General features: G+C 42.2%; 1 pseudogene; it reads right to left on the reverse strand.

Annotated features, from left to right (window-relative positions):
* LOC129821292 (collagen alpha-1(XXVIII) chain-like) overlaps window positions 1-15,096 on the reverse strand; it is a 45,115-nt pseudogene that overhangs the window by 16,994 nt on the left and 13,025 nt on the right.

Consider the following 15,096-nt stretch of genomic DNA (forward strand, 5'->3'; position numbering starts at 1 on the left):
GGTCCTTTGCTGTTGTTCTGGGATTGATTTGCACTTTTTGCACCAAAGTGCGTTCATCTCTAGGAGACAGGACGCGTCTCCGTCCTGAGCGGTATGACGGCTGTGTGGTCCCATGGTGTTTATACTTGCGTACTATTGTTTGTACAGATGAACGTGGTACCTTCAGGATTTGGAAATTGCTCCCAAAGATGAACCAGACGTGTGGAGGTCTGCAATTTTGTTTTTGAGGTCTTAGCTGATTTCTTTAGATTTTCCCATGATGTCAAGCAAAGAGGCACTGAGTTTGAAGGTAGGCCTTAAAATACATCCACAGGTACACCTCCAATTGACTCAAATGATGTCAATTAGCCTATCAGAAGCTTCTAAAGCCATGGCATCATTTTCTGGAAATTTCAAAGCTGTTTAAAGGCACAGTCAACTTAGTGTATGTACATTTCTGACCCACTGGAATTGTGACACAGTGAATTATAAGTGAAATAATCTGTAAACAATTGTTGGAAAAATTACTTGTGTCATGCACAAAGTAGATGTCCTAACCGACTTGCCAAAACTATAGTTTGTTAACTCCACAATTTGTGGAGTGGTTGAAAAATGAGTTTTAATGACTCCAACCTAAGTGTATGTAAACTTCAACTGTATGTTACTTTTGCCACTCAATTTACCTTCTCCCCCTGGATGCCCGCTCCTGTAAGTCCAACAAGTCCTGGATGACCTGGAGGCCCAAACTCACCCTGAGATCAAACATAGAAAGGGTTGAGGGTCTAGGTTAGGGGACAAGGTTGGCATTTAACCCTTTATGAGCATATTCGCCTATCCCACTAGGTACAGACTTCAATTCAACATCTATTCTACGTTGGTTCAATGTAATTTTGTTGAAATGACATGGAAACAATGTTAATTCAACCAGTGTGTGCCCAATGGGATACAGTGCCTCGTAAAAGTATTCACCCCCCTTGGCGTTTTTCCTATTTTGTTTCATTACAACCTGTAATTTAAATATAATTTATTTGGATGTCATGTAATGGACATACACAAAATAGTCCAAATTGGTGAAGTGAAAAAAAGAACTTAGAAAAACAAATAAAAAGGTGAAAAATAAAAAATGGAAAAGTGGTGTGTGCATATGTATTCACTCCCTTTGCTATGAAGGTCATGAATAAGATCTGGTGCAACCAATTACCTGCAGAAGTCACATAATTAGTTAAATAAAGTCCACCTGTGTGCAATCTAAGTGTCCCATGATCTGTCACATGATCTCAGTATATATATATATATATATATATATATATATATATATATATATATATACACACACATATATATAAAAAATATCTGAAACTTTGAACATCCCACGGAGCACCATTAAATCCATTGTTAAAAAATGGAAAGAATATGGCACCACAACAAACCTGCCGAGAGAGGGCCGCCCACCAAAGTTTACGGACCAGGCAAGGAGGGCATTAATCAGAAAGGCAACAAAGAGACCAAAGATAACCCTGAAGAAGCTGCAAAGCTCCACAGCGGAGATTGGAGTATCTGTCCATAGGACCATTTTAAACCGTACACTCCACAGTGCTGGGCTTTACAGAAGAGTGGCCATACAAAAAGCCATTGCTTAAAGAAAAAAATAAGCGAACACGTTTGGTGTTCTCCAAAAGGCATGTGGGAGACTCCCCAAACATATGGAAGAAGGTACTCTGGTCAGATGAGATTAAAATTGAGCTTTTTGGCCATCAAGGAAAATGCTATGTCTGGCACAAACCCAACACCTCTTATCACCCCGAGAACACCATCCCCATAGTGAAGCGTGGTGGCAGCATCATGCTGTGGGGATGTTTTTAATCGGCAGGGACTGGGAAACTGGTCAGAATTGAGGGAATGAAGGATGGCGCTAAATACAGGGAAATTCTTGAGGGAAATCTGTTTCAGTCTTTCAGAGATTTGAGACTGCGATGGAGGTTCACCTTTCAGCAGGACAATGACCCTAAGCATACTGCTAAAGCAGCACTTCAGTGGTTTAAGGGGAAACATTTAAATGTATTGGAATGGCCTAGTCAAAGCCCAGACCTCAATCCAATTGAGAATCTGTGATATGATGAAAGATTGCTGTACACCAGCGGAACCCATCCAATTTGAAGGAGCTGGAGCACTTTTGCCTTGAAGAATGGGCAAAAATCCCAGTGGCTAGATGTGCCAAGCTTATAGAGACATTCCCCAAGAGACTTGCTGCTGTAATTGGTGCAAAAGGTGACTCTACAAAGTATTGACTTTGTGGGGGGTGAATAGTTATGCACGCTCAGGTTCAGTTTTTTTGTCTAATTTCTTGTTTGTTTCACAATAAAAAGTATTTTGCATCTTCAAAGTGGTAGGCTCGTTGTATATATCAAATGATACAAACCCCACAAAAATCTATTTTAATTCCAGGTTGTAAGACAACAAAATAGGAAAAATGTCAAGGGGGTTGAATACTTTCGCAAACCACTGTATGTCTTAAAGTCAAGATCATTGGTACTAATAGAATCACCAGGCTGAATATCTGCATGAGTGCCTTCCTCAAATGCGATGTGCAGTACACATCTTGTTTCTGACTACAGAGGGCTAAATTCTGTAACCACCAATAAATGTGCTTGAAAACCTTTGCTTCTAACATCATAACATGGTTGTTTATTGAATCCTACAACAGGTGGTGCAAAAATAATCCCACCTTCAACTTTGAACTTTTCCACACTAACTTGAGATTTAACACCCTCCCAGCTACCCTTTCGTTCTCAATGGAGCATTCCAAGGAGACACCTATATATATATATATATATATATAACTGCTGACTAGGACATTCAGTCTTGTTTATGCACTTCATTAGGTATTTTGTTGGGTAGACATGACATGTTTGTGTGGATGGCATTCATTACTGCTGTATTTACAGCCCACCTTTTCTCCTTTGATTCCTGCACCCGTTTGTCCTCTAGGCCCCCTCGGTCCATCCAGCCCCCGGTCTCCCTGGAAAACAAAGACAAGTCATCACCCTTCTCTCCCCGTCACACATCCAGCACCCACTGGTTCACACATTCACAGAACTATCCTCATTGTTCTCAGTCAATAGCGTAGTAAGGACTAGGCGGGTTAAGTTAACACCGGTCTCTGTCTTGTGAGTAGTATGACATGGTCCTATATGAGTGTAGTTATGTTATTCCCAAATCTTTAATTCATATTGGAATCTGTTTATGTTATCCCTCCGATGAGTGTTGCTTGCCCTTCTCAAACTAAGCAGAAAATAATGAAATGCAGACACACAGACAATAACATATTACTTGTTGTGGGGGTTGGCCCATCCTATAGAACTGCCCTGACCCTTTTTGGGGTGGGGTACTTTCCCATAAGAGCCAATGGGTCTGGCACAGTTCTGATAGATGTTTGGTTGCCTCAGGACATTTTCTGTGTTACGCTCCTTTTTCAGGATCTGCCTACTACCAAATGCATGTGCATCAACCACTCAAACTCTCAACAGTGCCATTATGTAATTTGCTTTCAGGTTCTAACTTGAATTAGGAAAAACTTTACTACATACTATAGTGTGTTAATGCTCATGTCTCTACATGTTATGATGACAATATAACTAAAATGAAACCCATGATGAACTCCAAGTGCTGTCATGAACTCCAAGTGCTGTCATGTTTTCATGTGTTCCATTTTGTGCTTGCGTGCCATTCTTAAATCTCATGTAAATCCATGCCTTCTCCATGTGTATGTAATGTTTGAACAGTCTACATATAAAATATTATATACAGTGCATTCGGAATGTATTCAGACTCATTGACCTTTTACTCATTTTGTTACGTTACAGCCTTATTCTAAAATGGATTAAAATGCCCCCCCCCCTCATCAATCTACACACAATATCCCATAATGACAAAGCAAAAACAGGTTTTTAGATTTTTTTGCAAATTCACATTTTCAAAAGTATTCAGACTCTAGTACTTTGTTGAAGCACTTTTGGCAGTAATTACAGCCTTGAGTCTTCTTGGGTATGACGCTACAAGCTTGGCACACCTGTATATGGGGAGTTTCTCCCATTCTTCTCTGCAGATCCTCTCAAGCTCTGTCAGGTTGGACGGGGAGCGTCGCTGCACAGCTATTTTCAGGTCTCTCTAGAGATGTTAGATCAGGTTCAAGCCTGGGCTCTGGCTGGGCCACTCAAGCTCATTCAGAGACTTGTCCCGAAGCCACTCCTGTGTTGTCTTGGCTGTGTGCTTAGGGTCGTCGTCCTATTAGAAGGTGAACCTCCGCCCCAGTCTGAGGTCCTGAGCGCTCTAAAGCAGGTTTTCATCAAGGATCTCTCTGTACTTTGCTCCATTCATCTTACCCTTAATTCTGACTTGTCTCCCAGTCCTTGCCGCTAAAAAACATCCCCAAAGCATGATGCTGCCACCACCATGCTTCACCTTAGGGATGGTGCCAGATTTCCTTCAGAGGTGATGCTTTGCATTCAGGCCAAAGAGTTCAATCTTGGTTTCATCAGACCAGAGAATCTTGTTTCTCATGGTCTGAGAGTCCTTTAGGTGCCTTTTGGCAAACTCCAAGCTGGCTGTCATGTGCCTTTTACTGAGGAGTGGCTTCCGTCTGGCCACTCTATCATAAAGGCCTGATTTGTGGAGTGCTGCAGAGATGGTTGTCCTTCTGGAAGGTTCCCCCATCTCCACAGAGGAACTCTGGAGCTCTGTCAGAGTTACCATCGGGTTCTTGGTCACCTCCCTGACCAAGGCCCTTCTCCCCCGATTGCTCAGTTTACCGGGCAGCCAGCTCTCTCTAGGAAGAGTCTTGGTGGTTCCAATCTTCTTCCACTTAAGAATGATGGAGGCCACTTGTTCTTGGGGACTTTCAATGCAGCAGACATTTTTTCGTACCATTCCCCAGATCTGTTCTTCGACACAATCCTGTCTCGGAGCTCTACGGGTAATTCCTTCGATCTCATGGCTTGGTTTTTGCTCAGACATGCACTGTCAACTGTGAGACCTTACAGTATATAGACAGGTGTGTGCCTTTACAAATCATGTACAATCAATTTAATTTACCACAGGTGGACTCCAATCAAGTTGTAGAAACATCAAGGATGATCAATTGAAACAGGATGCACCTGAGCTCAGTTTCATAGCAAAGGGTCTGAATACTTACGTAAATAAGGTTTTTCTGTTTTTAAAAACCTGTTTTAGCTTTATCATTATTGTGTAGAATGAAAAATTATTTAATACATTTTAGAATAAGGCTGTAATGTAACAAAAGGTGGAAAAGGGAAGGGGTCTGAATACTTTCTGAATGCACTGTCACTCCACAAGTTGGAGTAATGACATTGTTTTTATAGCGTTTGCTCATGCACAGCAACATGAATGGTAACACTTGATTGAGCACTTGAGCTTTGAGTAGACTGCTTTGGAGAAGGGCAGAGCCTGACTTTGACAGATGCAGCCAATGTGTTGAAGAATAAATAAGTGAAAAATCTGTCAGATTACATATTTCCTCTCTCTGAAATCCAGTGAGAGTTGTGCATTTATTTATTTTACTAGGCAAGTCAGTTAAGAACAAATTCTTATTTTCAATGACAGCCTAGAAACAGTGGGTTAACTGCCTTGTTCAGGTGCAGAATGACAGATTTGTACATTGTCAGCTCGGGGATTTGATCTTGCAACCTTTCGGTTTCTAGTCCAACACTCTAACCACTAGGCTACGCTGCCACCCCAATGTGTATGTAACGCCTTGTCTGTTTCCAATGTCAAATATGGCCTACAAGATGGGCATCTTCAACAGCCCAGGTACTGGTAGAATCAAGAGGTTGAGAAGCCATCTGTTTAATGGCAGGTTTACGTCCGTTTCTGCTATTATTGTATTAAAGCTAAGTTTTTTAGGGTGGACATGTTGCTTCCAGCATTGTTGCTACTGGTAATCCCAGAACAGATGCTGTGGGCTAACACAAATATCACTGGAAAGAATGGAAGCGTTATCCCCACAGTGACAATAAGTATATATCCCAACCAGCAGGCATGGATTACAGGCAACATCCGCACCGAGCTAAAGGTTAGAGCTGCCGCTTTCAAGGAGCGGGACACTAATCTGGACGCTAATAAGAAATCCCGCTATTCCATCAGACAAACTATTAAATAGGCAAAGCGTCAATACAGGACTAAGATTGAATCCTACTACACCGGCTCTGATGCTCGTCAGATGTGGCAGGGCTTGCAAACTGTTACAGACTACAAAGGGAAACACAGCCGCAAGCTGCCCAGTGACGCGAGCCTACCAGACGGGCTAAATGCCTTTTATGCTCACTTCGAGGAAAGCAACACTGAAGCATGCATGAGAGCACCAGCTGTTCCCGGACGACTGTGTGATCACGCTCTCTGTAGCCGATGTGAGCAAGACCTTTAAACAGGTAAACATTCACAAGGCCGCGGGACCAGACAGATTACCAGGACGTGTACTCTGAGCATGCGCTGGCCAACTGGCAAGTGTCTTCACTGAGATTTTCAACCTCTCCCTGACTGAGTTTGTAATACCTACATGTTTCAATTATTGGGCTGCTGTAATATTTTTCTTGAATTACATATTTTTTTACTAGATTACTAAATGCATTTTCTGAACACCCCACAACATTAACTACGTATTAAACCATTTTTGTCTGATATGGAGACAATTTATCTTGACTATGATTATAAAAGATATTTGTTATAAAATCAACATTTAACTAATGCTCATGTGTCCCCCAAACCAATTACATTATTATAAATATAAAATGTATGTAAAATCTCAGATTTTTGCTATATTAAACCCTGAAATAGACACATTATGTGTCAGCAGGCTCATCATTTAAATAAAAAAGTGCTTTCAATTCAGAATTTTAACATAAATCTCATGTTTTTGGGATTGTCTTGAACATTTCAGACTGAGCTCAGAAAACAACATAAAATTCATATTTATTCATCTTTGCCATTTTATTTAACAAATATTGTCATGTGACGGGGTTGAGACTAGGGTGACAGGGTTGAATAATTTAACGGGGTTGTAGAGACACATCGGTTTTCATATAAACTAGTCTAGTTTACTATAAAAAAACTTCAAGATTTACCCCAAAACATTGCATTTCATTGTTTGCAAACATGCAATAAGGACATTAGATATATTTAGAATAACGTCGGTAGCCATGAAGTGCTTTGAAAGGCTGGTCTTGGCTCACATCAACATCATCATCCCGGAAATCCTAGACCCACTCCAGTTTGCATTCCGCCCCAACAGATCCACAGAACATGCAATCTCAATCGCACTCCACACTGCTCTTTCCCACCTGGACAAAAGCAACATCTATGTGAGAATGCTGTTAATTGACTACAGCTCAGTGTTCAACACCATAGTGCCCTCAAAGCTCATCATTAAGCTAAGGACCCTGGGACTAAACACCTCCCTCTGCAACTGGATCCTGGACTTCCTGCGGGCAGCCCCCCAGGTGGTAAGGGTAGGCAACCACACATTTACCACGCTGATCCTCAACACGGGGGCCACTCAGGGGTGCGTGCTTAGTCCCCTCCTGTACTCCTTGTTCACCCACGACTGTGTGGCCAAGCACGACTCCAACACCATCATTAAGTTTGGGTTAACCTGTCTCACGACGGTCTAATCCCAGCTCACGTTCCCTATTAGTGGGTGAACAATCCAACGCTTGGTGAATTCTGCTTCACAATGATAGGAAGAGCCGACATCGAAGGATCAAAAAGCGACGAAGAAAAAATACATCTGTTTAACTTTGAAAACTAAAGGTGTGTTTCGAATTATTTTTGTTGTATTAATGCTATTTAATCTCTCCTCAGACTAATATTATTCTGTTTGTCCTGTGGGTACCTTTGCCACTGTTCCACCCCTTGTGTATTGCGCTGTCATGGTGTACAGCCTGTAGGGAGGAGGTCAGAGACCTAGCAGTGTGGTGCCAGGAAAACAATCTCTCCCTCAACGTGAGCAAGACAAAGGAGATGATCGTGGACTACAGGAAAAAGAGGGCTGAACACGCCCCCATTCACATTGGCGGGGCTGTAGTGGAGCGGGTCGAGAGTTTCAAGTTCCCTGCTGTCCACATCACCAACAAAGTATCATGGTCCAAACGCACCAAGAAGGTCGAGAAGAGGACACGACAACGCCTTTTCCCCCTCAGGAGTCTGAAAAGATTTGGCATGGGTCCTCAGATCTTCAAAAAGTTCTACAGCTGCACCAGAGAGCATCTTGTTGCATCACCGCCTACAGAAGCTAGTGCGTAAAGCCCAGTACATCATTGGGGCCAAGCTTCCTGCAATCTAGGACCTACATTATATACTAGGCGGTGTCCGAGGAAGGCCCCAGAAATTGCCAAAGACTCCAGTCACCCAAGTCATAGACTGTTCCCTCTGCTACCGCAAGTCTAGGTCCAAAAGGCTCCTTAACAGCTTCTACCCCCAGGCCATAAGACTGCTGAACAATTCATCAAATGGCCACCCGGAGTATTTGCATTTACCACCCACTTTTGATGCTAGTCGCTGTTTATTATCTATGCATAGTCATTTTGCCCCTTCCTACATGTACAAATTACCTCGACTAACCTGTAACCTTATTATTGTTATTTTATTGTGTTACTTAAAAAAAAAAAATCCTTTAGTTTATTTTGTAAAATTTTCTTAAAACGACATTGTTGGTTAACTTATGGCTGCAGGGGCAGTATTGAGTAGCTTGGATGAAAAGGTGCCCAGAGGTGCCCAGAGTAAACTGCCTGCTCCTTAGTCCCAGTTGCTAATATATGCATACTATTATTAGTATTGGATAGAAAACACTCTGAAACTTCTAAAACTGTTTGAATGATGTCTGTGAGTATAACAGAACTCATACGGCAGGCAAAAATCTGAGAAAGAAATCCAACCAGGAAGTGGGAAATCTGAGGTTTGTAGGTTTTCAACTCATCGCCTATCGAATACACAGTGGGATATGGGTCAGTTTGCACTTCCTACGGCTTCCACTAGATGTCAACAGTCTTTAGAACCTTGTCTGATGATTCTACTGTGAAGTGGGGCCGAAGGAGACGGGAATGAGTAAGGTCTATCATGAGCTGACCATGCTCTGACCATGCGCGTTCACATGAGAGGGAGCTCTGTTCCATCGCACTTCTGAAGACAATGGAATTCTCCGGTTGGAACATTATTGAAGATGTATGTTAAAAACATCCTACAGATTGATTCAATACATCGTTTGACATGTTTCTACTAACTGTTATGGAACTTTTTGAAATTTCGTCTGCTTTTAGTGAACGTGCTTCCTGACTTTGGATTTGTTTAGCAAACACGCTAACAAAAATAGCTATTTGGACATAAATGATGGACATTACCGAACAAACAAACATTTCTTGCGGGAGTCCTGGGAGTGCATTCCGACGAAGATCAGCAAAGTTAAATGAAGATTTATAATGCTATTTATGAGTTTTGTTGACTGCACAATTTGGCGGGTAAATGTATGGCTTTCTTTTTTGTGGCTGAACGCTGTTCTCAGATTATTGAATTTTGTGCTTTTTCCGTAAAGCTTTATGAAATCTGACACAGCGGTTGCATTAAGAACAAGTGTATCTTTAATTCTATGTAAAACATGTATCTTTCATCAAAGTTTATGATGAGTATTTCTGTTATTTGATGTGGCTCTCTGCAATTTCTCCGGATATTTTGGAGGCATTTCTGAACATGGCGCCAATGTAAACTGAGGATTTTTGGATATAAATATGAACTTTATCGAACAAAACATATATGTATTGTGTATCATGAAGTTCTATGAGTGTCATCTGATGAAGATCAAAGGTTAGTGATTCATTTTATCTCTATTTCTGCTTTTTGTGACTCCTGTCTTTGGGTGGAAAAATGGCTGTGTTTTTCTGTGATTTTGCGGTGACCTAACATAATCATTTGTGGTGCTTTCGCTGTAAAGCCTTTTTGAAATCGGGCACTGTAGTGGGATTAACAAGAAGTGTATCTTTAAAATGGTGTGAAATACTTGTATGCTTGAGGAATTTTAATTATGAGATTTCTGTTGTTTGAATTTGGTGCCCTGCACTTTCACTGCCTGTTGTCATATAGATCCTGTTAACGGGATTGCAGCCATAATAAGTTAATTAAGTGTGGTAAGTAAGCATTTCACAGTAAGGTCTACACCTGTTGTACTTGGCGCATGTGACAAATACAATTTGATTTGATTCCAGCTGTTCCCAGATAATTTCTGTATTGTATTCATACCTTTGGTCCAGGGAGCCCATCGCCATGGGGTCCTTTCTCCCCTTGAACACCTTGTGGCCCTTGAGGCCCCTGTAAAATAAACCAGCATAATTATTTTTCCAACATTGGGTCAGATGACACTGCCTTGGTAGTTGTCATCCCAGCTCACGTTTCCTACTGTGATATACAGTATTACTCAAAGTAAAAAAAAAAATCAGTCTGGTTGTCAATGAAACCAAACTACGTAATGCAGTATGCTACAGTAAAATGCTAGTAGAGTTTCTGTCCACTCACAGGCTGGCCATGTTCACCCAGCCCTGGCGGACCAGGGGGGCCGAGTCTTCCCTGGAATCCCAGATCACCCTAGAAGGAAGACATGGCGAGATGGAACAGGTAACATAAAACAATTAATTAGTTAGACAAAAGCAATAATAGAAAAAAACGTACCTTTGGTCCAGGAAGTCCAATACCAGTTTCTCCCTGAATTCCAGGCGGCCCAGTTAGACCCCGGTCACCCTATGATAACCAACATGAGAGACACAGATAGGTTAGCAACAAACAAAGTTAGCAGCATAACACAGATCCACTGTAAAGAACAAGGGAGTGGGTTATCGAACACAATCACGACACCAATAATTGCTTCTAATACACCAGATGTATGTCCTTGAACCGATTATTTGAAAATCGCACACAAAATAAGTTAAGGATAATTTTGTTGCTAATGGCAGTCTGCAGTACCCAGGTCGACGTTCAGATTGAGTTACTCAATTAGAGGGGGCAACACTGAGCAAGCCTGCAAAGTGACTTCCTGGTGTAGCTCAAACTGGCATGTCACTGTATGTCGCCATGAGACACCATCTTAATTTGGCTTCAATGCGCTATTTTATCTTCACATAGACATGAATGGTGTCACATGATCAATGGCTTTGATCATTCATATATACAGTCCTTGGTTACAGCAAAAGGGCAGTCCAAAGCTCTAATTCTGTCTACGCAGATCAGACAACCTTTAACATCAAGTTGTTTTACATTTACATTCAGATGAATGTTAATTGACATCACACAGAAACATTGCCCTTTGATCTATCTTACTCAGATACAGTTGAAGTCGGAAGTTTACAATTAATTGACATCATTCGAGTCAATTGGAGGTGTACCTGTGGATGTATTTCAAGGCCTACCTTCCAATTGTGCCTCTTTGCTTGACATCATGGAAAAATCTAAAGAAATCAGCCAAGACCTCAGAAAAACATGTGTACACCTCCACAAGTCTGGTTCATTCTTGGGAGCAATTTCCAAACACCTGAAGGTACCATGTACAAACAATAGCACGCAAGTATTAACACCATGGGACCACACAGCCGTCATACCACTCAGGAAGGAGACGCGTTCTGTCTCCTAGAGATGAACGTACTTTGGTGTGAAAAGTGCAAATCAATCCCAGAACAACAGCAAAGGACCTTGTGAAGATGTTGGAGGAACAGGTACAAAATGATCTATATCCACAGTAAAATGAGTCCTATATCGACATAACCTGAAAGGCCACTCAGCAATGAAGAAGCCACTGCTCCAAAACCGCCATAAAAACGCCAGACTACGGTTTGCAACTGCACATGGGGACAAAGATGGTACTTTTTGGAGAAATGTCCTCTGGTCTGACGAAACAAAAATAGAACTGTTTGGCCATAATGACCATCGTTATGTTAGGAGGCCAAATGGGAAGGCTTGCAAGCCGAAGAACACCATCCCAACCGTGAAGCACGGGGGTGGCAGCATCATGTTGTGGGGGTGCTTTTCTGCAGGAGTCTCTGGTGCACTTCACAAAATAGATGGCATCATGAGGCACAATAATTAGGTGGATATATTGAAGCAACATCTCAAGACATCAGTCAGGAAGTTAAAGCTTGGTCGCAAATAGGTCTTACAAATGGACAATGACCCCAAGCATACTTCCAAAGTTGTGGCAAAATGGCTTAAGGACAACAAAGTCAATGTATTGGAGTGACCATCACAAAGCCCACAAATGATTTAATCCCATAGAAGATTTGTGGACAGAACTGAAAAAGCATGTGTGAGCAAGGAGGCCTACAAACATGACTCAGTTACACCAGCTCTGTCAGGAGGAATGGGTCAAAATTCACCCAACGTATTGTGGGAAGCTTGTGGAAGGCTACCCGAAACGTTTGACCCAAGTTAAACACTTTAAAGGCAATGCTACCAAATACTAATTGAGTGTATGTAGACTTCTGACCCACTGGGAATGTGATGAAATAATTAAAAGCTGAGAAAAAAAAAAAAAAAAAAAAATAATCTCTACTATTATTCTGACATTTCACATTCTTAAAATAAAGTGGTGATCCTAACTGACCTAAAACAGGTCATTTTTACTAGGATTAAATGTCAGGAATTGTGAAAAACCGAGTTTAAATGTATTTGGCTACGGTGTATGCAAACTTCTGACTTCAACTGTATATATTGATATGATACGAATTATATTGTTCCAAAATTTTACTTATAAACAAAGCCTAGTATTGCTCAAGAAATACTTGCACATAGACTATTTTTGAAGTTGATGAGAAAAAGCTCATAACAGAAATTCTGATCTCAAAGGTAATTACTCAAACGTGTTATAAATCAAGCAGACCCACTGGGCACACACTGGTTGAATCAACAGTGATTTAATGTAATTTGTCAACGTATTGTGACGTGGAATCAACATGGAAAAGACAAAAAAGTAAATATACTAGTACTGTTTTCATCTAATTTCAACCAGCTTTGTAAAAATTTGTAGGGGCCAAAAAGTTGACCACTTTTCCATGTACAGTGCAGTTCAGACAATAGCTCATCCACCAGAGTTGTAAACATTGAAATTAAGGTAAAAGTTCAACTTAAATACATTGACTTAACCTGACTAACAGGTTGCTACATCAATCTAATTTCAGCATAATCATCAGAACTATGTATACTTGAAATTGAGTTGAAAATAAAGAAAACTCATATTTGTCATCCTATATATTAGGTGGTGGAAATGTTGGATTTCATATTTGATTAGACATATAACTCCAAAAAGTTCTGGGATACTGTAAAGTCCATGGAAAACAAGAGCACCTCCTCCCAGCTGCCCACTGCACTGAGGCTAGGTAACACGGTCACCACTGATAAGTCTGTGATAATCGAAAACTTCAACAAACATTTCTCAATGGCTGGCCATGCCTTCCTCCTGGCGACTCCAACCTTGGCCAACAGCCCCGCCCCCCCCCCCCGCTGCTACTCGCCCAAGCCTCCCCAGCTTCTCCTTTACCCATATCCAGATAGCAGATGTTCTGAAAGAGCTGGAAAACCTGGACCCATACAAATCAGCTGGGCTTGACAATCTGGACCCCCTATTTCTGAAACTGTCCGCCGCCATTGTCGCACCCCCTATTACCAGCCCGTTCAACCTCTCCTTCGTATCATCTGAGATCCCCAAGGATTGGAAAGCTGCCGCGGTCATCCCCCTCTTCAAAGGGGGAGACACCCTGGACCCAAACTGTTACAGACCTATATCCATCCTGCCCTGCCTAGCTAAGGTCTTCGAAAGCCAAGTCAACAAACAGATCACTGACCATCTCGAATCCCACCGTACCTTCTCCGCTGTGCAATCCTGTTTCCGAGCCGGTCACGGGTGCACCTCAGCCACGCTCAAGGTACTAAACGATATCATAACCGCCATCGATAAAAGACATTACTGTGCAGCCGTCTTCATCGACCTGGCCAAGGCTTTCGACTCTGTCAATCACCATATTCTTATCGGCAGACTCAATAGCCTCGGTTTTTCTAATGACTGCCTTGCCTGGTTCACCAACTACTTTGCTGACAGAGTTCAGTGTGTCAAATCGGAGGGCACGTTGTCCGGTCCTCTGGCAGTCTCTATGGGGGTACCACAGGGTTCAATTCTCGGGCCGACTCTTTTCTCTGTATACATCAATGATGTTGCTCTTGCTGCGGGCGATTCCCTGATCCACCTCTACGCAGACGACACCCTTCTGTATACTTCCGGCCCTTCCCTGGACACTGTGCTATCTAACCTCCAAACGAGCTTCAATGCCATACAACACTCCTTCCGTGGCCTCCAACTGCTCTTAAACGCTAGTAAAACCAAATGCATGCTTTTCAACCGCTCGCTGCCTGCACCCGCACGCCCGACTAGCATCACCACCCTGGACGGTTCCGACCTAGAATATGTGGACATCTATAAGTACCTAGGTGTCTGGCTAGACTGCGAACTCTCCTTCCAGACTCATATCAAACATCTCCAATCCAAAATCAAATCTAGAGTCGGCTTTCTATTCCGCAACAAAGCATCCTTCACTCACGCCGCCAAACTTACCCTAGTAAAACTGACTATCCTACCGATCCTCGACTTCGGCGATGTTATCTACAAAATAGCTTCCAATACTCTACTCAGCAAACTGGATGCAGTTTATCACAGTGCCATCCGTTTTGTTACTAAAGCACCTTATACGACCCACCACTGCGACCTGTATGCCCTAGTCGGCTGGCCCTCGCTACATGCTCGTCGTCAGACCCACTGGCTCCAGGTCATCTACAAGGCTATGCTAGGTAAAGTGCCGCCTTATCTCAGTTCACTGGTCACGATGGCTACACCCACCCGTAGCACGCGCTCCAGCAGGTGTATCTCACTGATCATCCCTAAAGCCAAAACCTAATTTGGACGCCTTTCCTTCCAGTTCTCTGCTGCCTGCGACTGGAACGAATTGCAAAAATCTCTGAAGTTGGAGACTTTTATCTCCCTCAACAACTTTAAAAATCTGCTATCCGAGCAGCTAACCGATCGCT

This window comes from Salvelinus fontinalis, chromosome 23 (assembly GCF_029448725.1).
Source record: "Salvelinus fontinalis isolate EN_2023a chromosome 23, ASM2944872v1, whole genome shotgun sequence".
NCBI lineage: Eukaryota > Metazoa > Chordata > Actinopteri > Salmoniformes > Salmonidae > Salvelinus > Salvelinus fontinalis.